The sequence below is a fragment of the Cydia pomonella genome, chromosome 1, assembly GCF_033807575.1.
Source record: "Cydia pomonella isolate Wapato2018A chromosome 1, ilCydPomo1, whole genome shotgun sequence".
In the NCBI taxonomy this organism is placed as follows: domain Eukaryota; kingdom Metazoa; phylum Arthropoda; class Insecta; order Lepidoptera; family Tortricidae; genus Cydia; species Cydia pomonella.
Window position 1 is genome coordinate 16,795,209 of NC_084703.1, and position 26,472 is coordinate 16,821,680.

The 26,472-nt window shown below is 35.8% G+C and overlaps 1 protein-coding gene across 1 annotated transcript in view; it reads right to left on the bottom strand.

The window, feature by feature from the left end:
- Positions 1-26,472, bottom strand: part of LOC133516958 (uncharacterized) — a 110,924-nt gene that overhangs the window by 47,194 nt on the left and 37,258 nt on the right. The gene's annotated exons all lie outside the window — the stretch shown is intronic.

Genomic DNA, 26,472 nt, shown 5'->3' on the forward strand with positions numbered 1-26,472 from the left:
AAGTAAAGAGAAGTACTTTGGAAGAGCTCAAATTGTACATTACGAAACATTTTTTTTATTTTTCTTTTCATAGAGAAAAAAAAATTTTTTTGGGCGCACTGCGATTTATTTCTTGCGGTTTCAGTCTTCCAAGTGCGTGCGTTTATGAAGCATGCTGTACGTTACATTTTTTGCGGTTCTGTAACCGCAAGAAATTTATCGCAGTGCGTTCTAAGTCTAATGAAGGAAAAAGTGATAAAAAATACCAATTATTTCCGAGGTTTGTCAACGACAAATGATATTTTTTTTATATAACATTATCATTATCATATATATTACGGGAAAAATATGTATCATCAGATCACCAGACATCCACCAACTGGTGGATGTCTGGTGTACACCGCATTTTCAAAAGCGTTAGATAATAGTAGTTTATCGAACAGAGAAAAGGCATTAAAATATACGAGTATGGGTTTAAGAAACGAACGAAGTGAGTTTCTTAAAAGGATCACACGAGTGTTTGAATGCATACTTATGTACAATTACATACACTAATTTATCTACACACATATTATCAATTTTCTATGATATATTCACTAACCCAAATTATAGCCAACGTTGGGGCATCGTTGCTCTCTTGGCGGAACTCGCGGATATGTGGTGGCGTCACCGAAATATTTTTATCGCTCATTTTACACGAAACTTTTGCTATAGTTACTTTAAAACATATTCATTTTATACTTAAAACTAATTAAAAGATAAATTGTACGTCAAATTGCGGTAATTGAAATATTTTTTCACGCATGTCACGCTTCCGTAGTTTTTTTTAAAATTCCGAGACAAACTAGAGTCGGGGCCTATTTCCGTATCATTCGATACAAACTAATATGCGAGATTTGACAAAATTGTATGCAATTGACATTTCATTTAGAACAAAAAGGCATCTCGACTGATATTAGAATGGAGGTCAAATTAAATTGCTTTTTTTCAGAGATGTTCGAAATTTTAATGTCATTAGCAAATCGATTTTGATGTAGTTATGAAGCAATTAAAACATTATCACAGATAAGAAATTTGTTGTAACAAAACAGTTTATCTAATTGGCCATTATTTACCGGATTTTGAAGGCATCATAGAGGGTTTATTATATGTGTGTAGATAAAATGAATTATTATTTGCTCATAAACAACCTTTTAAACGCCGGTGTGCCCGACAGCCTTTTGAGATTGATCGACTCCTATATAGGTACGTAACCGCAATCAAGCCGTATGTCACATACGGTTCATGTGTTAAAGGGTACCTACTGTTCTAATTATCTTAGCGTGCCTTCTGGTATTCCTCTGGGATCCTATTTAAGGCCCAGTTTATTTCAATTTATATCAACGATATTGGTACAACACTTAATAATTCCAATCACTTATTTACAACAAGCTATTTAAAATAGTTACCTCAATTTTATCGTAAGGACAAGTGCCAGTAAATCAAATAAATACGCTTACAGTGGAAGTATAGTATTCAGCAAGGGGCCGTTTGGCCCATATGACCTTAAACTTTAAATTAAATCGGCAAAAATCGACAACACGAGCTGTCTCCAGCAAACTTATTCAAATGTTTACTATAAAACGCTGCTCCTGGCGACACTTAAGTATAATACTTGTAGGATATGTTGGTTCAAAGCACAACACAACACAATAGTCCAACTCTAACTACTCGTGGTTGTGGTCGGTAGTCATGACGAGAGTTTTCACACACTAGAGTTTTGCTCAGCAGCGTTCGCGAACGAGGTAGCTCATTTTTGTGAAGAGCTGTAGTTTACGTACACATTTTTGAGTTTTGTACTGCAACTTATTGCTTGTTATAGGCTACTTTTTACCTGCATTTTACTCCCTAAAGCCAAGAGGAAAGTTAGGTAACTGTTAAGGGTAATACTAGAAAAAGTGGCATCTTAAGGCAAGAAGGGGACGACGCTTCGCCATAAAAATCTAGTCCTCATTTTCCTCTCTGGCCATTGTCATTGTTGAAAATATTCTTTCAAATCTAATGTTTTAACCATAGCTAACGAGAGACGATATTTTTTTTCGATTTTTTTGTTTGTTATAATAAGAGATAGAAGCTTTTTAAAATTTCTATGCGATTAGTTTTTCAATCAAAAACCTAATATACATCAATTCTATAAGAATATTTTTCACAATGACGATATCCAAGGAAGAAAAAGAGGACGTAGTTTTTATGGAGAAGAAGAAATGATAGTGGACGACTGTCCACTATCATCTTAGCCTGTCAATAAATTGTTTACACTTAAACACAATAATTGTGTAAGCCAGTCCTTATTTTTATTAAAACCTTTGTGGTACGGAACTCTAAAAAGAATTACTTTAATCAAACAAACAAAATAAAATAAATATCATGGTTAGGGTTCTGTAGTCAACTAGAAATCCTTATGCCGGCTGTATATACTCGTCGAGAGTCTCACACCAAGTCTCGGCACCGCTCCGATCCAATCGGAGAAGCGCGAGACGAGACGAGGAAGAGCGAGACCAGAATGTACACACTCGATCGCGGCCTGTCTCTACGAGTGTTTATAGCCCGCATTATAGTTTCGCCATGACCGTCTGTCTGCCTGTCCATCCGAGGCTACGCTCTCGTTAGATTCGTTAGTTCTAGAAAGCTGCAATATGGCATGGATATATAATATAAATCAATCATGCCGACAAAGTTGTTTTTTTTTAATACTACGTCGGTGGCAAACAAGCATACGGCCTGCGTGATGGTAAGCAGTCTCCGTAACCTATGTACGCCTGCAACTCCGGAGGAATTACATGTGCGCCGCATTATTAAATAAAAACTAAAAAGGTGGTTAAAAAAATCATGCAGTTTTTAGGGTTCCGTATTACAAATGCATCTACTTAACAATCCTGCAAAGAAAATGCCTCATTTGGTTTGCTATATTGGTAACTAATAAATAAAACACAAAGTTATTTTTTAATATAGGTACGTATGCAAAAAAGTGCTTCTTGTTGTATCGTTCTAAAAACATCTCGGGCCACCCTCACTCTCGGTCGCGAGTGACCCGCGAAAGTGGAACGAAGATACGGAGGCCGAGATAATACCGTACCATTTTTAGCCTTTATTTATAAAGTAATGCAGTGTTCACAAGCGCATAATCCCATTTAGGTTTTGACATCCCTTGACATCGCACATTTATTCTTGTGGCGGTACCGCCATCATCGTGTTCGCCATAATACTTGTTGTTTCTTATGACTTTTTGACAGTTAACCTACAGAATCCGTTCAGCTATTTCTGAAATTCTTGTTAGGATAGCGATACGACTATTTAAATAACCCGCCAAGAACATGTCGGACAATGCTCCGTGTAAGGCTTCGTAGTTACCCGTCACAACAGGCAGTTTTAAACGAGGGCTATTTAAGTTGATACTATGTAAATAATAAGGAAAAGGGAGCATTTTCGTAGTACTCGTACGTGCGTGTTTTTACTACGAGGGTTGCTACTTATATATCCGGAAACAAAAAACAAACAAACGTACACGGCTGAAAATGGTTTTATTGTTTTTAAAAGTATTCCCCTTGATGATCTATGCACTTTTGCATTCGTGTGAACCAATTTTTGAAGCACTTCTGCCACTCCGCCTGAGGTACCTCCATAACGTGTTGTTTGAATGCGTCGACAGCATCTTCAGCGGTCGAAAATCGTTGACCGCGTAATTTATTTTTTAAATTGGGAAATAAATAAAAATCATTGGGTGCCAAGTCAGGGCTGTACGGCGGATGACCCGTTAATTCCACATTTTGACCTTCCAAAAATAAAGTTGTTTCGCGTGACGTATGACAGCTGGCATTGTCATGATGAAGAATGATTCTTCGTCGCTGGTTAGTTTTACGAATTTGTTCAAATACTTCCGGCAAGCAAATGGTCATGTACCAATCTGAATTAACCGTTTCTTCGGTATTAAAATTATGTCTAAATAATTTTATTTTATTAGTATTTCTTAAATTATGTCTAAATTTTCGTTTTGTTAATAGTAACTGAGAGTGTATATTCTGTGTAAGTAACTTATCGATGAGTATGCAAGTACAGTATGTGTATAGTTGTTTTAGATTAAAAAGTTTTGTTTTAGTATAAAGTGACTTTGATTTTGTGAGCTGAGGATATTGAAATAGAGTTCTTACTAGTTTATTTTGTGATCTCTGCAGAAATTGAAGATTTGTCTTTGCTGCGCATCCCCACACTTCAATTAGGTATTGTAAATGAGACTTTGCTAAAGAGTTATATATGAGTAGCCGAGCTTTATAAGGTATGCAGCCCGCACAATGTCTTAATGCTCATGTCAGAGAAGATAGTTTGGATCTAATTTTATTTATATGACTTTTCCAGCTTAGTTTCTCATCCAGTATCAGGCCTAGATCTTTCGCTATGGAAAATCAGCACGAGCGGTTATAACTTTGCCCCTTGTGAAACAAATAACTAATTATACTATCGACGTTACATCCTCGAGATTTAATTTTGACTAGGTAGTACACTGTTTAATGTACTAGGCATCCAGCACAATATTTAGATATAAGAAAATAAAAATGTCAATTGATCCTCTCGTTCTCTCCGCTGCGCCCTCTGTCGGCGCGCGCGTCACCTCATTCGCTTTTTTTGTGCGGGCATCGCAGTACACTCTCGTTCAAGTTTTTTCAATTTAAATTATGAATCTTGTGAAAATAAGTGAAATCTTACCGCGTACGTATAAAAGGATATCACGACAACATGAGGAAACGAAGAAGACGTCGCTCAGAATATATTAACAAACGATTAAAACGCAGTGTGGATCGGCGCCATTATTATTATAGTGACGATGAAGGTGAGTTTATTGTTTCGAAGTAAATTTGTTAAAGCTGATTGCGCGGACACTATGGTGCAGGAGCGGCGACGGCGAGCCTCCGCTGTTTGCTACCTACCGCACATCTTAAAAAATGTAAACACACCAATCAAGTGCTTCACGGTTCGTATATGAACCAGTTACCAATGTAATTAGGCGCATTTTACACGGATCGACATGCATGGCTATTAGAATGAATCTGTTACATAAATAGCCTTGTTAATAATGAAATATTCGTCCTTATGTAACTGTTTTTAAGCCCTACGCTGTTGTGTGCTGCAAATCCTAATATGTGTGGATATCGTATGTGTAATGAACACAATAAATTATAGTTATTTAGAACCGTGATGCGATTACGGTCAATAACTGGTCTAGAATTGCGATGCGATTGCAATCAATGACTTTAAACGTTAAGTTTGGCAACTAACTTTTTAATGTTTAGCCCTCATACCTTGACTTGTTTATAATAAGTTATTTAGAACCGTGATGCGATTACGGTCAATAACTGTAGTCTAGAATTGCGATGCGATTGCAATCAATGACTATAAACCAGGGATCGGAACCGGTTTTTTGCAAAAACATCGAAATAACCATATATATTTTATACTCAAAATGTAGGACTCAGTTGTGTTTTTAGATAACGACTTCGTATTATTACATTGCCCGATTAGGAATGAAATAATTAACAAAGAACGAAAAAATACCGTTTTCGTTCCCATACAAAAAATACCGGTTTCCGATCCCTGCTATAAACGTTAAGTTTGGCAACAAACTTTTTAATTTTTAGCCCTAATGCCATGATTTGTTTATAACAAGTTATTAGAACCGTGATGCGATTACGGTCAATAACTGTAGTCTAGAATTGCGATGAGATTGCAATCAATGACTATAAACGTTAAGTTTGGCAACAAACTTTTTAATTCTTAGCCCTCATAACTTCACTTTTTTATAACAAGTTATTTAGATGCGATTACGGTCCTAACTTTTTGTTGTCTATAATTTTTTTTGAATCGTGATGCAATTACGACCTTATTTAAAATACAATTTTGCAAAGTAAAATACAAATTCATGTCGAGGTATGCACTTCATATTTACGCACACATCAACGTCTGATCGATATATGCTCATACCTACTTGCTCGAAGTTGTTTTAGTTGCATGGGAACTCATTATTACAGTTTCCGAATGGAAAATTTCAGCGGAAAAATTACTAGTCTGACTATGAAGAAGTATCAGAAACTTCGACATCGGACTACTCTAATGCAGAAGAAATTAAATCGGTAGTAATACCGGTTAAAACTTCGGTCGACGCCCAGGCTACACAAACACTCATTTCTGGTCCTGTTGCAAGGCCCAAGCACTTTAACGCCGGAAGTGCCATCTGTGGAGTTGCCAGCTAATATCCTGGAGGCACTGGGTGGATAGCTAAACGTTGGGGGCGAATAGCAGTTGAGGGCGTAGGCAAAACAGGAAAGGAGGAGCTTTCAGAGAAATGTCTAATTCCGGAAAACTTTAAATTACTTAAAGCTCCTAAACTGAATGCTGAAATTGCAGCTGTAATGTCTGAGTCATCGAGGCAAATAGACAAAAGAATGGGAACGGCCCAAACCCAACTAGGATTGGCTATTGCAGGTTTATCCAAGCTCACAGGTTCCCTAATTTCAGAAAACATGGAAAAGCTTGCTATCATAAATCAGATGGCCGATGTTAGCCAATTAATAGCTGATCTTCATTCTGGGAATACCAATAGCAGAAACCTCGCGCCAGGGAAACTGGAGGATCACAAAACCCAGGTAACAGGGTTCGCGAACAAACAAGCTGGGTGGGTACCGGACTCGCGCCTCTCCTCGGCAGCCCCGGCGGACGACCTCGGAGAAGTACCAGCCTTCGTTGTCCAAGAGAGACAGCCGGCAGCCATGCAAACATCAATAGAGGTAAAGCAGCACTCAGGTAGACTCCAGTTTTATATTGATAATTGGCGTGATATCACAGATGATCCGGTTGTTCTGCAGTATGTTGTTGGATACAAAATCCCATTTAATTCAATAGTTGTACAAGAAATTGAAAGATATTCGTACTGCCACAAAACTGGTACCTAAATCAGGATACCTAGCAATGATTGACCTTAAAGAGGCATATTTTTTAATTCCGAATCAAGCCTGTTTTACTAAACTTATGAAACCATCAGTTATTACACATCTTGGAAGTAAAGGCTTAATGCTTGTAATATATCTAGACGATATATTGTGTATATGTCGCCCTTATAGCGAATGCCAGAAACCGTATCCCTCTTAGAGAAATTAGGATTTGTGATTAACGACAAGAAAAGTATATTGTAGCCAAAACAGACATGTACCTTTCTAGGATTTGATTTATAAATTATCGCAATATAAGCCTAGAGTTGCCCTACAAGAAACGAAAACATATCTATGATCAGTCAAAAAATATTTCCAAAGAAAATGTTTTAACCAACAGAGAATTTGATACTTTTTCTTGGTTCTCTTACCTCTGCTTGTTTGGCAGTATTTTATGGTTGGTTATACACCAAACGTTTAAAAAGAAAAATTTCGTGCGTTAAGGAATTCAGGTGATAATTATGATATTAATATGATATTAAATGAAAAAATTCAACCACACTTAAAGTGGAGGCAGGAAAACATAATGACCACCAAAAACCCGATCCGATCACGCATACGCATTGGAAATATTTTTAGACTCATCACTCATTGGCTGGGGCATATATTGTAATAGTAAACGTTCTCACGGTTTCTGGAACGCTACATATAGGGAACACCATATTAATATAATATAAATTAGAAAGCTATTTATTTTCGCATCCTACTTATATAAAAATCAAGAGACAGCAAGGAGGCCGATCAAGAGTCCGGGCGCACCAATATCGATATAGAGTGGGAGTTATCAGAGGATACGGATACTCAAATTATTGACAAATTTGGTGTCCCTAACATCGATATGTTCGCCACTCGAATTAATTCTAAATGTCAGAAATATATCTGTTGGTTCCCGGATCCAAGTGCCTTCAATATTGATGCGTTTACAGTATTCTTTTTTCTACGCATTTCCGCCCTTCTCATAAGTTTTAAGATGCTTAAATAAGATAATTGCCTATAAAGCAACTGGCATAATTATTGTTCCCTACTGGCCTAGCCAGCCGTGGTTTTCGCTACTGACAGCCTTGTCGACGTCAGAATTTATTTTCCTGGTACCTAATATTAACTTGCTCCTATCCCCTTTTAGGACTTACCATCCACTCTGGAGGAAGTTTTGGTGGCGATGCTATTATCAGGAAAGCATTTTCTAGACAGTCATTAATGCCCCAAACGATTGATATAATGATTTCAATTTTATCTGCAAATTCATTAAAACAATATAATTGTGCATTGTGTAAGTGGTGGCTGCATTGTAAAAACAATAAATTAGATTTTTTCTCAGTGGACACATCCATAGTATTACATTTTCTAACGGAGCAATATCAACGTGGAGCTAACTATTCAAGTCTAAATACTTCTCGCTCAGCTCTATCATTAATTTTAGGAGAGTCGCTTACTAAAGATGTGAGTTAGACATGTGTCTATGTTTTTAAAGGGAGTTTATGAAACCAAACCCTGTTTCCCCAAATACCAAACAACTTGGGACCCGAATATAGTTTTGGATCACTTAACTACCTTATATCCAAACGAAGATATACTTGAGCCTGGATCTATTAACACGAAAAACCGTAACTCTGCTCGGATTGTCGACGGCACAACGAGTACAGTCGTTATCCTTGATTAAGCCTCCCAATGTTCAAATATATAAATATAACATTAAAATCATTGTTGATGATATAATAAAAACATCCGATCCCGGTAGGACAATGCCACGTCTCATTATTCCGTTATTCCCCAATAAAGTAAAAATCTGCCCAGCCAGGACATTGTTAGCATACATGGATAGGACCCAAACTCTTGAAAATAGCGTCAGCATAGAACGACTTTTATTAACAATAAAAGACTAATACATAGCGCTAGTTCTAGCACAAATTAGTTTCTTGATAAAAGACGATGGTGACACTGGAATTGGGTACGAGCTTGTTCTATGCTCACAGCACATGGCACGCTGCTACCTCAGCGGCCAATCGCCAAGGCCCGTGAGTTGAAACAATTAAGAAGACAGAAGGCCGGTCCGGGAATTCGTTAGTATTCTCAAAATTGTACAATAGACCCCTAACAACTGAAGCAAATGCCGACAATGCCTTTGCTAAGGCAGTTTATAATGTCTGATTGTACTTACCTATAGTTTATACGTGATCATGAGCGTATATTATATAATCATACACATATAATGACAGAAACTAATTAAAACACCATGTGATTACAGTAGTGTTTTTTCCTTTAGTTTTCACCCAACTCTGCGAAAGGGCGCTAAACATCTACCTAGTCAAAATTAAATCTCGAGGATGTAACGTCGATAGTATAATTTATGATTAAACAAACTTACCTGAAGTGAAGTTTGATCATAATTATACAAGACGTTACATCCGAAGAGATTTAATGTCCCATCCCGCCCTGTTTGAATGGTAGTTAGTTGTTACATCTTACCATTCAATTCATCCCAAAATTTCGCAGAGTAGATGCCTTAACTCTCTAAAGTAATGAGGTGACGCGCGCGCCGACAGAGGGCGCAGCGGAGAGAACGAGAGGATCAATTGACATTTTTATTTTCTTATATCTAAATATTGTGCTGGATGCCTAGTACATTAAACAGTGTACTACCTAGTCAAAATTAAATCTCTTCGGATGTAACGTCTTGTATAATTATGATCAAACTTCACTTCAGGTAAGTTTGTTTAATCATAAATTATTCAATCGAACGAAAGCCATTTTTTCTTATTTGTAAATGGAAATAATCGCATTGAGCCAAATTTGGTCGACGGGTGTGGAACCACTTCGTAACGTAACAACTAGTGCAATTTCGCCATAGCCACTGCATATGTGTGCGCCAATGCGTTGACATGGTGAAATAGCCTTTATTATTTAATACGGTGCTGTGGTGTGTACCGTTTAATATGTAAACTGTAACCGCCCGTTACGGTTCAATTTATAAAGCTTAATGGTTAATTACAATTAACGTTCGGCCAACGGCGTGTCAAGCGGACCCCAGGCTCCCATGAGCCGTGGCAAAATGCCGAGACAACGCGAGGAAAAAGAAGAAGAAGAATGTTCGGCCAACACTGGTTGATAGTATAACGTTCTGTTACACGCATCTTTACAATTACGATGACATTGACATGAATGGTGACTCTAGTAAAAAAACGAATAAATGTCGCTATATAATTAATTGTAAAATGTTAAAAACCTATATTCAAGTCGAGGAATAGGCGTTTAGATATAGTCACCTGCAATAATATCTTGCATAATAAAGCAGCGCGCAAAAATATCTAGATACTTATGTATCTTCTTATTTCTGTAGATACCTATACTAGGGACCTTTTAGAGGAGAAAATAAGGAGTGTCACACACGGTGACACATTAAGAGATCAAACGCCCGGCGCCACGAGGCCACGTTTATAATGAAGAAAACAACAGCCTGCATAAAGGACGACCTCCCAGCATATGAGGATCCCCGTGTTTTTTAACAACGCCGTACAAACATCCTCTTCTCAGAGATTTGCGGGAGCCGACAATGTCACGAATAGCTGGTGGCTTAAAAATTCGAGATATACGCGTTGGCTCGGCGCCAGCCTCCTTGCCAGGTTCACGAGCCTTGTGTAACTCGTAATTAAAAATATGGATCACACAATTATTCAAATGGTAATTGCTGCAAATCTAAACTTGCAAATGATCACAATGAGAGTATGTGAGATAGCTGACTGACTTTTATCGTCGCTCGTTGCACTTTAGCCGCATATGTACTCCAGTTTTTTTACGATAATTATGACAAGTTATGCTTCGTTTTCGCAAATTCTATTAGCAATCTTTGTGACGGGCCCAGGGTCACTTGTTCCTAGTCATCTGCCGCTTCAAGGCCTCTGTTCAAGAGACAACATACTAAATTAGTTATTTATTATGAACTACACGAAACATTGAGATAATTTTAAATGTTTCGAAATCAGGCATGTATAGGTAGGATGTTGAAATGACCAATTTTCAGTGATCTCTTCTATTTACCGGTGTAAAGTCGAACAGCGTAAAACCAGAATTATTTATATTGGAATATATAATATAACTACCTATAGCTGACCCGGTGAACTTCGTATCACCTATCGTATTCGTATTATATAAATTTATAGTCCCTTTTAGCACGTCACGGATTATCCAATCATTCTTTTACAGATGTTACTGACTTGTCAAATAAGTACCCTACGGACAACTTTTTTTCGGAGCGGTTGTGGCATTTCCCTATTAAGTATGGGGAACCCCAAATTTATTGTTTTTTTATTTTATTTTTGTGTGAAAATCTTAATGCGGTTCATAGAACTTCTACTTACCAAGTTTGAACAGTATAGTTCTTATAGTTTCGGAAAAAAGTGGCTATGACATAAACGGACAGACAGACGGACATGACAAATCCATAAGGGTTCCGTTTTTTGCCATTTGGCTACGGAACCCTAAAAATGATTGACTTCGATGCAAACTTTCAATCCTTTTTTCACTACCTTGGGGGATGAATTTTCAAAAACGCTGAAATTTGTTTTCTTGTATTTTAATAAAATACCTTTTTACAAAGTTTTAAGTTCCTAGCTCAAAATAAAACTAGAACCTCATACAAACCTTCCTCCCCTTTTAAACCACCCTTAGGGGTTGAATTTTCAAAAACGCTGAAATTACTTACCTTGTATTTTAATAATATGCCTACGTCCAAAGTTTCAAATCCCGCACTCAAAAAAATATTTGATCTCCATACAATCTTTCAACCCCCTTTTCACCACTTTGGGGAAAATAAATTCAAAAACGCTGAAATCATTTTTCTTCTATTTTAATAAAATACCTTTTTTAAAGTTTTAAGTTACTAGCTCAAAATAAAAATTGAACCCCATACAAACATTCATTCCCCTTTTTAACCCCACCAGGGGGCTGAATTTTCAAAATCGTTGAAATAACTTTTATTTGTAATCTGCTATTATGCCTTTATAAAAAGTTTCAAAACAATGGTAAAGGATTCAAACTTTCAACCACTTTTTAACCCCTTTAGGGGATGAATTTTTAAAAACGCTGAAATTATTTTTTTGTGTTTATTAAAACAAAAATGTGCCTACGTATAAAGTTGCAAATCCCGCACTCAAAAAAATATTTGATCTCCATACAATCTTTCAACCCCTTTTTCACTACCTTAGGGGATGAATTTTCATAAACGCTGAAATTCGTTTTCTTCTATTTAAATAAAATACCTTTTTACAGAGAATCAAGTTTCTAGATTAAAATAAAACTTGAATCCCATACAAACTTTCATCCCCTTAGGGGTTGGATTTCTCAAAATCATCATTTTCTAAACCTTCTGTGGTGTAATAAAAACCTTTCAATGCCAAAATTAGCTAAATTGGTCCAGCGGTTCTCGAGTTTATGCGTGACTAACAAACGCATTTCATTTTTAACCGACTTCAAGATTTCAAAAGAGGAGGTTATCAATTCGGTTGTTTATTTTTTTTAATGTTTGTTACTCCATAACTCCGTCATTTCTGAACCGATTTTGAAATTTTTTTTTGTTTGAAATTATATATATACAGATTGGTCCCATTTTTGTCAAAACTCAGTTCTGATGATGCGATCCATGAGGAATCGAGGGAACTCTTCAAATGTGAAAGGCATACATATAGTGATTTTTGTATTTTCTTTAACAAATCAAGCATTTACATTTAAAAAAGTGACATTAGATGAAGTGGAACTGCTGATGATGATCAGAATGGAACTCTTCAACGACGCCTAGTACACGTTTGGCGATTTCTCCTCTTCGCTGTGTTTGTTAAGTAAATTAGATTTTCAAGACAAATTTTTGTCAGGTTCGAGTTCTGACGATGAGGACCATGAGGAATCGAGTGAACTGTTCAAATATGAAAGGCATACATATAGTGATTTTTGTATTTTCTTTAACAAATCAAGCATTTACATTTTAAAAAGTGACATTTGATGAAGTGGAACTGCTGATGATGATCAGAATGGTACTCTTCAACGACGCATAGTATACGTTTGGCGATTTGTCCTCTTCGCTGTGTTTGTTAAGCAATTTAGATTTTCAAGACAAATTTTTGTCAAGTTCGAGTTCTGACGATGGGGTCCATGAGGACTCGAGGAAACTCATCAGTGATATTAGTATTTTCATTAACAAATCAAGTATTTACATTTGTAGAAGTAACATTTGATGAAGTGGAACTGCTGATGATGAAAAGAACGAAACTCTTCAATGATGCATAGTTCACGTTTGGCAATTTGTTCTCTTTGCCAAGCAGTTAGGTTTTCAAGGCACATTTTTATAGTTCTATCCTATTTAGTTTTTTATTAATTATCTGGTGCTTTATTTCATGCATGGTGTGAAATAATTTATCTTAAATACAGTCGAATTGCGATTATCATACCAGTCAACCATAGGGCAAATCTGAAATGTGTCAAGGTGGGTGCAGTGGCAAAAAAAAACATGTTACCTCCTTTTCTACATAATTAGGCGTAGGACGTTGTTTTTTTTAATTTCACTGTATGAAATCTAAAATCAACAATATTCGTTCTTTCACCGGTCTCCCGCATTAAAGTCGGTTTTTTTTCTTAAAAAATATTATTTATATAGATAGAAGATAGATAGATAATAAGAATTTTTTATCGCGGTAAGAATGCCGTAGTAATCTTACTTAGAAACAAAATTACAGCGACTTTAACTTACAGTTTTTTTTTTCAGTACAGGCCTTATATTAATATGAAAATATTAAAGCTATATGGATTTATTTATTTTGTTCGGTAAATTAAAACAAAAAACCGGCCAAGTGCGAGCCGAACTCGATCACGACTTAGTTTTAAAGAAACATTACCTTACCCGTCGCCCGAATTATCATTTGGAACTAAGTAAAGCAACTTAGTTCGACGCACATACACGGACACACACGTACAAACGGTCTTGTTTGGACTTGTGTAGTTACATGTGTGAAATGTTTAAACTAGGGCTATAATTTTGATGTCAACTTTTAGCTGATATCCTGTACTATCATTTAACAATAAAAAAAGTACTGGTAAACGACATCATTTCGAAAAAAAAGATATTGTGTTAAAAAATAGTAAATGTTTGAAGACAATTTTTATCTTTGTTATTAATTCTCGAGTATAATAATTGTGGAAAATTTTCTGTAACATTTATGTTAGAAATAATAAATTAATTCATAAGCTATCGTATTACTTTTTTTTATGTGCGATAGGTAAATGGACATATAATGGTATTAATGGTACATTAACCAAAGGCAGTCGTGTTTAGCGCCATAAAACTTTGAAGGGGTGAAGTTTTAAAATTAAAATGATTGAAAAAAAGCATAGGTATGGAGGGTGATTTGTCGATAAAATTCTTCCTACTACACGTGGTTAACGGCTCCACTATATGTGGACAAACACGTTGTATAGAATCAGTAGACTTTTGGAAACCTTTCCCTGCCCAAAGTATGTAAGTGCTATGGCATAGGTTTGATGGAATGAAACTACGCTACGAGTAATTGAAATGTTGTCAAGTTACGCCAAATTTAGTTACACGTAACTATCAGTTAACAGCTGTACTTCAACTGACGTTAATTTGTACGAGACTACCAAAAGCACACTCTTGGATATTCCGAGCGCCCTAGATTACCAGGTCAAGGTTAAACTCCGCCTCACTCCCCAATGAGACTCCGTCCTCTAAATCGAGGGGTAAGCACGATCGTACATTTTTATGTCTCTCGTACTTAATACCAAATTCGTACGCGGTTGAAATAAAATGGTTGGTTACCGGATTAACAAGCTTCATTTTTTTGAAACGCCTAACTAGGCTCAAGATTCAGAGATTGTCAGCCTCACGTAATTTTACGATATTGTAAGCCTTTTTTATATCTTTCTCAGCGTCTTTATTTACGATTTGACTCTTTATGAGTTTATACTTGTTTTATGGCTTTTCGAATACAACGACAAAATATATGTAATGTGTTTTGGACAAAGTTGAAGAAAGTATGTTATATAGCAAAATGGGTAAAATGTGTTTAGGTGACCAGAAAATTAACTCAAATTAATAGTTTTTGAGATTATAAAACTTTTAGTGTTGCATTCGTAAAGTTTGACTAGTCTACAGAAAGCAAATAACTACTAATAACTTTTTTATTACAATTGCTCAAAAAGTGCTACTTTACGTAGCTGTTTAGCGTGCGGAAAGTTGGATTTCGCGAACTAGTGCTTTTTACTTTTCCACGTGTTCCAATTCATGACTACTTATTGATGAGTGTTAATGTTAGTTTCCTTTAAAAGTCGTAATCAACATAAAAACCTACCGTTAATGTAAAAATAATAATTATAAGCATATTTCATGTTTTATTACTTACCTCTTCATCATTATAGCATGTTTATTTTTCAATATTGAATATTGAAAAACTAATCTTAATAAGTTGTCTGAATGGAACGGAATAGCTGCCGAAACGCCTGTCAAAGCAGAGGCGTTTTTTCTTACTGCAAGAATGTTTTAAGTTTCCAAAGGCAACATTCGATATTGTATTCATACAATATAAGTATACGATACACAAACAATCGTAAATAATAATAATATTATATTTACAATTGTTTCTGTCTTATAGAACATGCATAAAAATAGTACATTTCGATGCTAGTGCGGAAAGTATGTCATTACTTCATGAGTGCCGAGATATCTTGCCACGAGCCGTAGGCGAGTGACAAGACTCGGGACGAGTGAAGACTGATATTTCCGCACGTGTATCGAACGACGTTTTTTAATACAGTTGCGAAAAAATAAGAAAAACAACAAGTACTTAATTATGCATGTTCTATAAGACAGAAACAATTGTAAATATAAAATATTATACTATTATTACCTAAGTATCTTTATTTACGATTATTGGTGTATTGTATATTTAAATTGTATAAAAACAATATATGTTGCCTTTGGAAACTTAAAACATTTTTGCAGTAAGAAAAACGCCTCTGCTTTGACAGGCGTTTCGGCAGCTATTCCTTTCCATTCAGACATCTTATTAAGAACAGTTTTTCAATATTCAATATTAAAAAAATTAACGTGTTATCATGATGAAGAGGTAAGTAATAAAATATGAAATATGATTATATTTATTATTTTTACATGAACAGTAGATTTTTATGTTGATTATGACTTTTAAAGGAAACTAACATTAACACTCATCAATAAATAGTCATGAATTGGAACAAGTGGAAAAGTAAAAAGCACTCGTTCGCGAAATGCGAAAATAAATAAAAATAAATAAGGTGACCAAAAGGTAAAAAACAACACAGCAATAGATTTTCGTAGGCACAACTTCCAGTTCACTAACAGTACAATAATTATTTAGATTTTTTTATTTGAGTTTCTGCATTCTCGTAGAACACGGTGAACATTTCCGAGCATATTGGAGCATGTATTTTCGTCAGTAAAGCCGGCGCGGCGTCCAACGAGCTTTCACGTCACATGTACCCAGGAAAAGGGACTAAGACTAAGCGGTGTTATGTTACAATGGGCCTCGATAACGGAACCTGAGGAATACCAAACTGAAAATAATCGTATTGTATCAACACGTATTCCCGGAGACCGTGAATGTAGGATTCGTGGTCGATTCACTGTTGTCAGCAGTGTTGGCCGAAATGTTAATGCAATAGACCGTTAACCATTACAAATTGAACCGTAAACTGTAATCGTCCGTTACGTGGTGACGAACATCATTAAAATTATTACCAGTGTAAGAAATTAGTTCCAATGAAATACCGCAACATGGGACATGATCATATATTCCTGGTCAGGGTTTACTTATATACGTGAAAAAGACGGTCGAGATTCGCAATAATCAGCACCTAATAAATCTCATTTTTTTTAAACATTTACTGTTTATAAAATGATTGCACAAATGGAGTCTCAGTTACTTATTATCATGACTAAACTGCGATAGGACGAAGTAAAAAAAAATCGTTTCCAAAAAATTAATCTACACCACTTCAATAAGTACTGAAAAATGCCTCACAATATTATTATATTACAATAGCGTCGTAGATCCGGAGCGTTTCGGAGCAGCCCTCGTATCCTTTCCCCGGACACTTTCTACTTGATGCTAAGAGGGACGGGAAACCACATACATATCTTTCTATTCCTCTTAGCAAAAAAATAAATATGCGAGTAATAACACCTTTATTTACTTTCTGGATAATAAAGTAGCTGGTCGGGTAGCAAGGTGGTCAATACATACACTCTCTGAAAATAAAGGAATGCTCAGTCCAATTTGAACACCTGCTACTTCCATGTGACAAATCGCAACCTTACATTTAATAATCTTCTATGTATATAAACGTAAGAGTCCTGACTGACTCACTTAAATCAACGCCCAGCCCAAACCGTTGGACCTAGAGAACTAAATTTTTCACAATAGGTAGTTTTTATAACGTTAGTATCAACTAAGAAGAGGTTTTTCAAAATTCATCCCACAAGGGGATGAAATCAGGGTCCAAAGTTTGTACGTAGTATGGGGTACGTAGGTTGTAGTATGGGGTTCAAGTTTTATTTTAAGCTAGGAATTCGAAACTTCGTATAACGATAAATTATTAAAATATAAGAAAACCGATTTCAGCGTTTTTGCTAATTCATCCCCTAAGGTGAAGAAAAAGGGGTTGAAAGTTTGTATGGAGATCAAAATGTTTTTCGAGTGCGGAACTTGAAACTTTGTATATTTGCAAATTGTTAGAATACAAGAAAAGTAATTCCATCGTTTTTAAAAAATTTAAAAGGTTGAAAGTTTGAATCCATTACAAATGCTTTGAAACTTCTAAGACATTCATAATACCCGATTACAAAAAAAAAATCAACATTTTCGGAAATGCAACCCCTAAGGAGGGGAAAATGGAGATGAAAGTTTGAATGGGGTTCAAGTTTTATTTTAAGCTAAGGATTTAAAACTTAATTAAAAAGATATATTATTAAAATACAACTACTTTCAGTGTTTTTGAAAATTAATCCCCTAAGGTTAAAAAGGGGTTAAAATTAGTATAGAGATTTAAAAAAAAACAAATGCGGAACTTGAAACTTTGTATATGTGCACATTTCAGCGTTTATAAAAATTCATCCCGTGAAGGAGTAATGAGTTGATTTTTTTAAATAATGCAAAGCGGGAGCTACTATGGCCAGAAACTTGATGTTAGCACATTAGGTTACATTTATGACGTGTACCTACAAGAAAAAATAACCGGTCAAATGCGACGGACTTGCGCACGAAGGGTTCCGTACCAATAAGCAAGAAACGGCAAAAAAATCACGTTTGTTGTATGGGAGCGCCACTTAAATATTCATTTTATTTTGTTCTTAGTATACGTTATTATAGCAGCAACAGAAATACATTTTCTTTGAAAATTTTAACTGTCTAGCTATAACGGTTCATGAGTTACATGAACGGACAGACGGATAGTGGAATCTTAGTAATACGGTCCCGTTTTTGGGTACCAAACCTTAACAAGTTTTCAAAATGTATCCCCTTCATTACTTAAGAATGCGTTGAAAGTTTGAATCAATGCAAAGCCGCTACTGAGATTATAAAATTAGTACGAGTATTGTAATAAATATTTTGCACCTATAAAGATATAAAACATTCAAGACAAGATTCCACGTGGACGAAGTCGCGGGCAACAGCTAGTATACAATAATTATTGAATAAAAAAAACTTATAGATATCTTATTATGGGTAAGGTTAGGTGCACAGAAAAAAAATAGTTCTCCAGCCAAGTAAATACTCTTGTGTCAAGACATTTTGTGTTTCCTTTTCCTATATAAGGAAACAATAAAATTCTTGCGTCAAGATATAAAATATTTCAAAGTTTATTATTTAAGCTAAAAAATTAAATTCTCTATCCGAGCTATAAAAAGTTTTGTTTAAAAAGCTCATTATTCTCACCAAGAGCGTTTACGTTTTGTTTTAAGTATTGTATTTTTTTAATTGAACCTAACTGTCTTAGTGCAATACTTAAAGAACTTGTGCCAAGAAACTTTGTTTCTTGGGGTGAGATACTCATAATTGAATTGAGAATTATATTTCTCCATAAAAGCAAGAAAAAGCATTGGTTCAAGAGTGCGTTACTCAATATGAAATATGATATTATTTATATCTAGAGCTGAAATCTCTTAACGCCAAGTTTAGTATGTCTTGAATAAACAATGAATTTTCTTAAACCAAATCTTTGTAGTTTTCAATAATCCTCTACATCTTTTTCTTCTTCCTCGCGTTGTCCCGGCATTTTGCCACGGCTCATGGGTGCCTGGGGTCCGCTTGGAAACTAATCCCGATAATTGGCGTAGGCACTAGTTAAACTAGAGGCCTTATTGGGATTACCGGTTACCTCACGATGTTTTTCTTCTTCACCGAAAAGCGACTGGTGAATATCAAATGTTCGTACAGAAGTTCCGAAAAACTCATCGGTACGAGCCGGGGTTTGAACCATACGCTCTTACCGCTAGGCCACCAGCGCTTTTGTCCCCTTCATCAAATTTATTGATACTATTTTATGTAAAAGTCTCAAACCAAAGTTTTGGTGCTTTTTCTTTTAAATAGCTTTGGCTCTTGACTGTATATTGACAACATCAAACCAAGAATTAATCGCTCTTGCGTAAAAACTTAAGTCTCAAAGCAACATTTTGGTGCTTCTTATCTGAAATAGCTTTGGCTCTTGACTGTAGGTTGAAAACATCAAACCAAGAATTTATCGCTCTTGTCTAAAAACTTAGTCTCTAAGGAAAATTTTGGTGCTTCTTTGAAATAGCTTTGGCTCTTAACTGTAGATTGAAAACATCAAACCAAGAATTAATGGCTCTTGTATAAAAACTTAAAAGTCTCAAACCAAAGTTTTGGTGATTCTTTTTTAAAATAGTTTTGGCTCTTGACTGTATATTGAAAACATCAAACCAAGAATTAATCGCTCTTGCCTAAAAACTTAAAAGTCTCAAAGGAAAATTTTGGTGCTTCTTCTTTGGAATTTGGTAATATTTTTGGTTTGAGGTAGAATTACTCAAGATAAAACCGTTTTTTAAGAGCGTGCTATATCTCTTTCTAAGACTTTTTTTTCTTCTCAAATCACTACCATTCGCTTTAAAAATGTGTAAAGATAAAACTAAATAATTTTTATTCTCCTTTAAAAAATTATGTTGTTTTTAACTCAAGACATATTTATTGGACTAAGCAATTTATTATTTTATTTAAGCAACCGTGCGCAAGAGAGTTTTGCGTTTTGAATTAAGATATCTTTTTTATCTGAGTGGGGTAAGATAAACACTTGTAGAGAAAATAAACAGAGATACTTAAAGATAATACGAAATTAAATGACAATACTAAAAATAAAAAAACGCATAAAAATACCTTAAAATACTTACGTAGAACGACACCCAACCTTATTACTTTTTAATTTCCCGAGAAACATATAATTCAGTGGAAAAGTTAGCTGCATGTAAGGTTGAACTAACTTGAAAACATTAATCGAATTTCAGCGGCTTCGAACAAGCTGCTAATTAACGTGCAGTGGAGCCGTCTACGACCGTCCGACTTCATCGGCTCTAGCTTAGGTGTTAGCACAAACGGAAAAGCACTAACCTCGAAATCTCTGGAACAGTCCTGAAATTTGGTATGTATATAAATTAAACGCCCCTTTTTCATGCCCACACCATTTACAATTTGGGGACCTCTAGGAATTGCAGCCGTCGTGGAAAATGTGTACTGTGAAGGTTGGAAACCTCTGTCTCGTAGTAAATAACTGTTGCAATTACCGTTCGGCCAACACTGGCCCATACCCCTCTTTAGGACGTAGTTTAAGGACATACCTGGGTCCAAGTTGATATTTATGTTATTACTATTTGAAGAAAAAATATTATTATAGATTATCAGAAATCTACCTCGAGCGTTTACATTCTCCACCACAGATAGACCGTATCCCTTTACAGTACCATCCTACAGAACTTTGCGTATGACTCTAAATCGACGTTCTCTATGAAAATATGATGTAAGGCTTATTAGAAGCTTATTACAATCTACACAAAATAGTCCTAGATATCTTAGCGGAAAAAATACATCTTGTTTTAACTAGAAGCGCTAAATGTGGGTTCAGCAAGGATTTTCTATAACAAAATGTATTTTTTCCGCAAAGATATCTAGGACTATTTTGTGTAGAATTTAATAAGCTTTAATGTTGCCTTACATCATATTTTCATAGAGAACGTAGATTTATAGTAAAACGCAAACTTCTCCAGGATGGTACACATTTTCTATGATGGTTACAATTCCTCGAGATTCCCAAATGTTAAATGGTGTGGACATGTAAAAGGGGCTTTTAATTTATATGCATAAGAAATATCAGGACTGTTCCAGAGATTTCAAGGTTGGTCCTATTCCGATTGTGCTATGTCTATAAACGGAAGTTTCGCTTTTGGACACTTCAGTCTGGACCGACGAATCAAATACGATTTAATTACGCTTTGCGCAAAGATCGTGTATACCGATATAATTAACGGAACACAGAACGAAAGGATAGCAGTACACTTACTCCTATCCTTCCGTTCTCTGTTCCGTAGTTCACAAAATGGATTTATTTATTTATATCTTAAACTTTATCAAAGTGACATAGACAACAAAAACAATAATGGAGCTATATTGTTAGCAAGCACGTCCGCAAAATGCTGCAGCCATTCGATAATTAATAACGTGCAGGAATGTACAAGTTAGCTGCAGAGATAGTTGACCCCTGCCCCTGCAATCACACTTCTATGAAGGGAGTCACTATTTCTACACCTGACTAACTAAAATAGTCTAGCTAGCTAACCTAAGGTGTGATTGTTTTCATACGGATATCAAATTCTAGGCTATACTTCACATGGTTGAAAATGAAATATCATCAATGGATGACAAGGGGTTAAGCAAATGGAGTTCAGGCGTGGGGGCGACTTTTAATCAACGTAACGCCGTTAACAGATCCGGCTGTCTCTACTTACTATCAGGGCGCCCGTTACCTGGCGCGGTTGCCACGCAGCGGATGAGCGAGTTAACGAGAAATCATATGAGCAACACTAACTGGCGTGGACGCGTGCGACTGATTTTACCTGCAATGACACCCGCGTGCATGCGCCCGCTCCGTGTAGCAGCGGACGCCCTCAGAATTCACAGGCATAGTTAACAAATATGCAGTATGATTCGAATTAAGAAAATCAAATTGAAAAATTGCTTTCGTAGCAGAATGAATGAAATTGGTGTACCTGTACAGTGTTTGTAAACAGCAACTCTCTGACTTATTTTTTATTAGTTCACTTTTAAACTGGCCGAAAAAATACTGCATTGCTCGTAGGGGGCTTATCAGATAAAAATAAATCATTGATTATCTCCAAAATGGAGCTGATAAGAATGCCGATTTCTTTGAGAAAGTTACTTAATTTAAGCTCAAGAATGCACCCTTGAAATTACGGGACTTTCATCGAAAGTCATCATTAAAAGTAGAAATTTCTGATATATATATATATATATATATATATATATATATATATATATATATATATTTTAAATCTATACACTTATTATTTAATTGTGCATGGGAAATAGCAGAAGGAACCGAATAATTAATCCAGGCAGGCAGGCATATAAAATTGATGTTTAAAGATTTAAATATGAATTTCATTTACTTACTTGTGACAAAAACTGCCGAATTTCTAAATCTTTACAAATCAGCTTGTGTAAATACATAATTATTTGTTTTTCAACACACTTGCTCATAAAAACTTTTTACAAAAAAAGTAAACCGACTGCAAAAAGGATAAAATAAAATATTATCATTTTTTAAGTATATGTGTTACCAACTGATATGTTTGAAGTCGGTGCCAAGCCAAACTATGAAGCATACCATGATTTTGGTGCGATTCAATAAGGATGCGGCTATATAAATATGTCAATACAATACGTTAGATTGCCTTACACGACCGCAATGAACATACTTTCTGTAGGTAAATACCTAAGAACACACGGTCGAACCTTCTTAGCGCAGTCCATACCATGTTTGTCGGTATATTAGTATAAATCCAATGCATATTATAATATTCGAACTGTCCATAGCACGCAAGTGTGGAATTGAGACTGAGTTATTTCCAATTCCTTATCCAGAGAACTTCATTTCAAAATATAAAACAATTCCAGGACCGACTCATGTCAAATTTCACCTAAATCGATTCAGATATTTAGCCGTGAAAAGGTAACAAAAACAAAGAGACAGAATTAAATTCACGTTTATAATACCTATTCTATTACTACAGTTGTAATGTGTGCAGACATAAAGCTGATTATTTTTGACATGTATTGTTACAATTTCGCTTGGTACCGACTTCAAACATATCAGTTGGTAGCACATATACTTAAAAAATGATAATATTTTATTTTATCCTTTTTGAAGTCGGTTAACTTATTTTGTAAAAAGTTTTCGTTTTTACATTTATAGTTATAAGGCATTGTTAAGAGCTTACGAGTAATGCGTGACACATAAATGAAAAACACAATCATGTTTAACACTAAATTCGTTAACTTCAATAAATAATCAGGATTTTCCTCCAGTGCGTCTGCGAAATCATTCCTGCCATTAGTCTCCTCCGCCCCGCCACTGGCCCAATCCCTCAACCTTCCGATCACTCAACCTCACAGCACATCAACCCCTGATCACTGAAACCCTTGACCCTGAACCACCAACACCAAACCTTCAACCGCTATTCCTCCACCCCTTAACCCCAGACCCTTTAACTCCTAATACTAACGCCCAATTTATCAACTTCCAACTCCCGACCACTCAACTCCTACCCCCCGATTCCTCAACTCCCAACCCCTTAGTCTCCGACCCATCAATTCACCACCCCCTCGATCCCTTAACCTCTCAAAGCCTGACTCGTCAAGCCCAAACCCCTCAAAGCCCAACCTCAGACCCCCGTCTACTACCTTCAGCACCACCGTCTACCTCACATACCTCTCACACCTACCCCTCACCTCTTATTTCCAATACTGCCTACATCAAAAATCATAATACACACAATTACATTTATTTACATTATCATATACAACTTGTATAATAACAAAAGTTATGCAAAAAAAAACTTATATAAATCACTATTATTACAACAAAAAAATACACCCAATTACAACAGGTAAGTTCCACATATCGCCCGTGGTCTTCATAATAAGTAAGTAGACTTACCACGAGTTTGACACTGACAAATTTGCTATAGCGTAACTTATTATCTATGCATCTCGCTCGTACTGGCATCCTATTAGTGCGAGCGAGATGTATAGAAAGTAAGTTACGAACATGTCAGTTAATATGTAGAGTCAAACTCGTGGTAAGGCTACAGTTGCACTACATCAAATTGGTAGTTTACGAGAGGAAATGCTTAAGTTGCTTAAGAATACAGTCAAATCACCATACATGTGCCTTTAAAAATTGAGGAGTTCCCTCAATTCCTCGCGGATTCCGTCATCAGATCAGAACCAAAAATATTATGGGACCATCTTGGAGGTAACTAACTCCTTTCAAGCAAAAAAAGAATTACTCAAATCGGAGCACGGGTGTCGGAGTAATCGGTGTACAAACATAAAAAAAAAATTGCCACAACCGAATACAGAACCTCCTCCTTCAATGAAATTGAAGTCGGTTAAAAACGGCGTTTTTATTCCACCGATTTTTGGCTCACAATCCTAGATATTAAACACGCGCGCTTTTTCAGTATATTATAACACTCGCGCTTTTTCATCATATTATCCGACTGAGTTAAGAAGGTAACTGATTGCTAAATAATATGTATGGAAACGGAGCCTTCTTAAATTGGTCGATCAGATTTTACAACGTGGACTGGCGGGAACCGGCGCCCCGGCGACAGGCAGTATGACAGATGCAAGAATTTTATTAACTTTAAAATTTGATTACTATGAAAGTTTATTTTTTCCTCGCAAGTGTGTTGAAAAACGTCGTATGAAACGCGTGTGCTATGGTCATTACACAGATCGGCTTTCTTATTGCGCGCTCGGTTGCAGCTCGCGCGCATAATATAGCCTCGTGTGTGATGACCAGCTTAGCACACTTGTATCACAATGTACAAGGGGGCAAAATTGTTGCTTAACCCCTCGTGCTATTATTGATATCCGAGCAAGCGAAGGACTCCAAAATTGAACCACGACCGCGAGTATAGCGAGAGATTAAAAAAGTGGAGGGTTGAGCGTTGCGAGGGTTTCAAGTTTCAAATATTCAATTGTTTTTAATTTTATTTTTGACCGTGATCCATTCGTTCACAATCGTTTCCTCACGATGTTTTCCTTCACCGAAAAGCTAGTGGTAAATATCAAATGATATTTCGTATTTGAACCCGCGACCTCCGGATTGAAAGTCGGACGTCATATCCATTCGGCCACCACCGCTTTATTGATAAAATGCTTCATGATTTAATGAAAGTAGAATTTTTTATTTATTGTACCTACATGCTTAATATATAGTATTGGAATATAAATTATAATTTTGAAATTATCTTAACAATTATTTTGATACTTTTTGTGTTCGGTTTGATTGCGGTGCCTTCGTACACTGAATTATTTGTAAATTTATACTGTACATGTACAAATGCACCTGTTGGGACAGAAGAAAAATTTAAATCAAGAGTATAATCATTACAAAAACAGGTCAGTAAGATAATATGCTTTAAAGTTGACTGGAACGGGACAAATAGCTGAGAAAGTAATGAATCCCAGAAAAAAACGAATGGTGTACGAGACTACCCCACGTGTACCCCACATGCACGCATATAATATTTAATATAATATATTCGTACAATTCCCACTTTTTGGGGAAATCGTTATATTTTGCCGAGATTTTTTGTATCAAATCAGTAATACACTGTTATTAAAGACAGATAAGTAGACGATGAAGAAACATAAGTTTCATTTTAAAATTAGTGTTACCTTTTATTATGCAAGGCTCAGACCAAAAACCGTACAAAACCGCAATAAATAACCTTTAATACTCATATGTATGAATAATAAGATTAATAAGAGATCTGGACCTATATATTTTTTTATCAGTAAGCCTTTGTAACATAACTTAAGAGTCTTATGACCCAACTAAGTACTTGGCAAAACGGGACTATCACTGCGACGTTCGCTCTCGTAAACAGATTGATTTGATTTTTAGTGTGGTGGGGCTGAAAAGGCGGGGGAATTTGTCCCATAAGATCTCATGTTTATGAAAGCACTCTAACCTAAACAAGCTTTCTGCGTTAAGTTTGGTGACAGTTTCGAGTATCAAGGTCCTAAAATGATCCAAGGGTCCTATGGACGCACTATGCAAAAGGGGATCTCATCATCATCATCATCAAACGCCATAAATTAAAATAATAACAAATATGCGT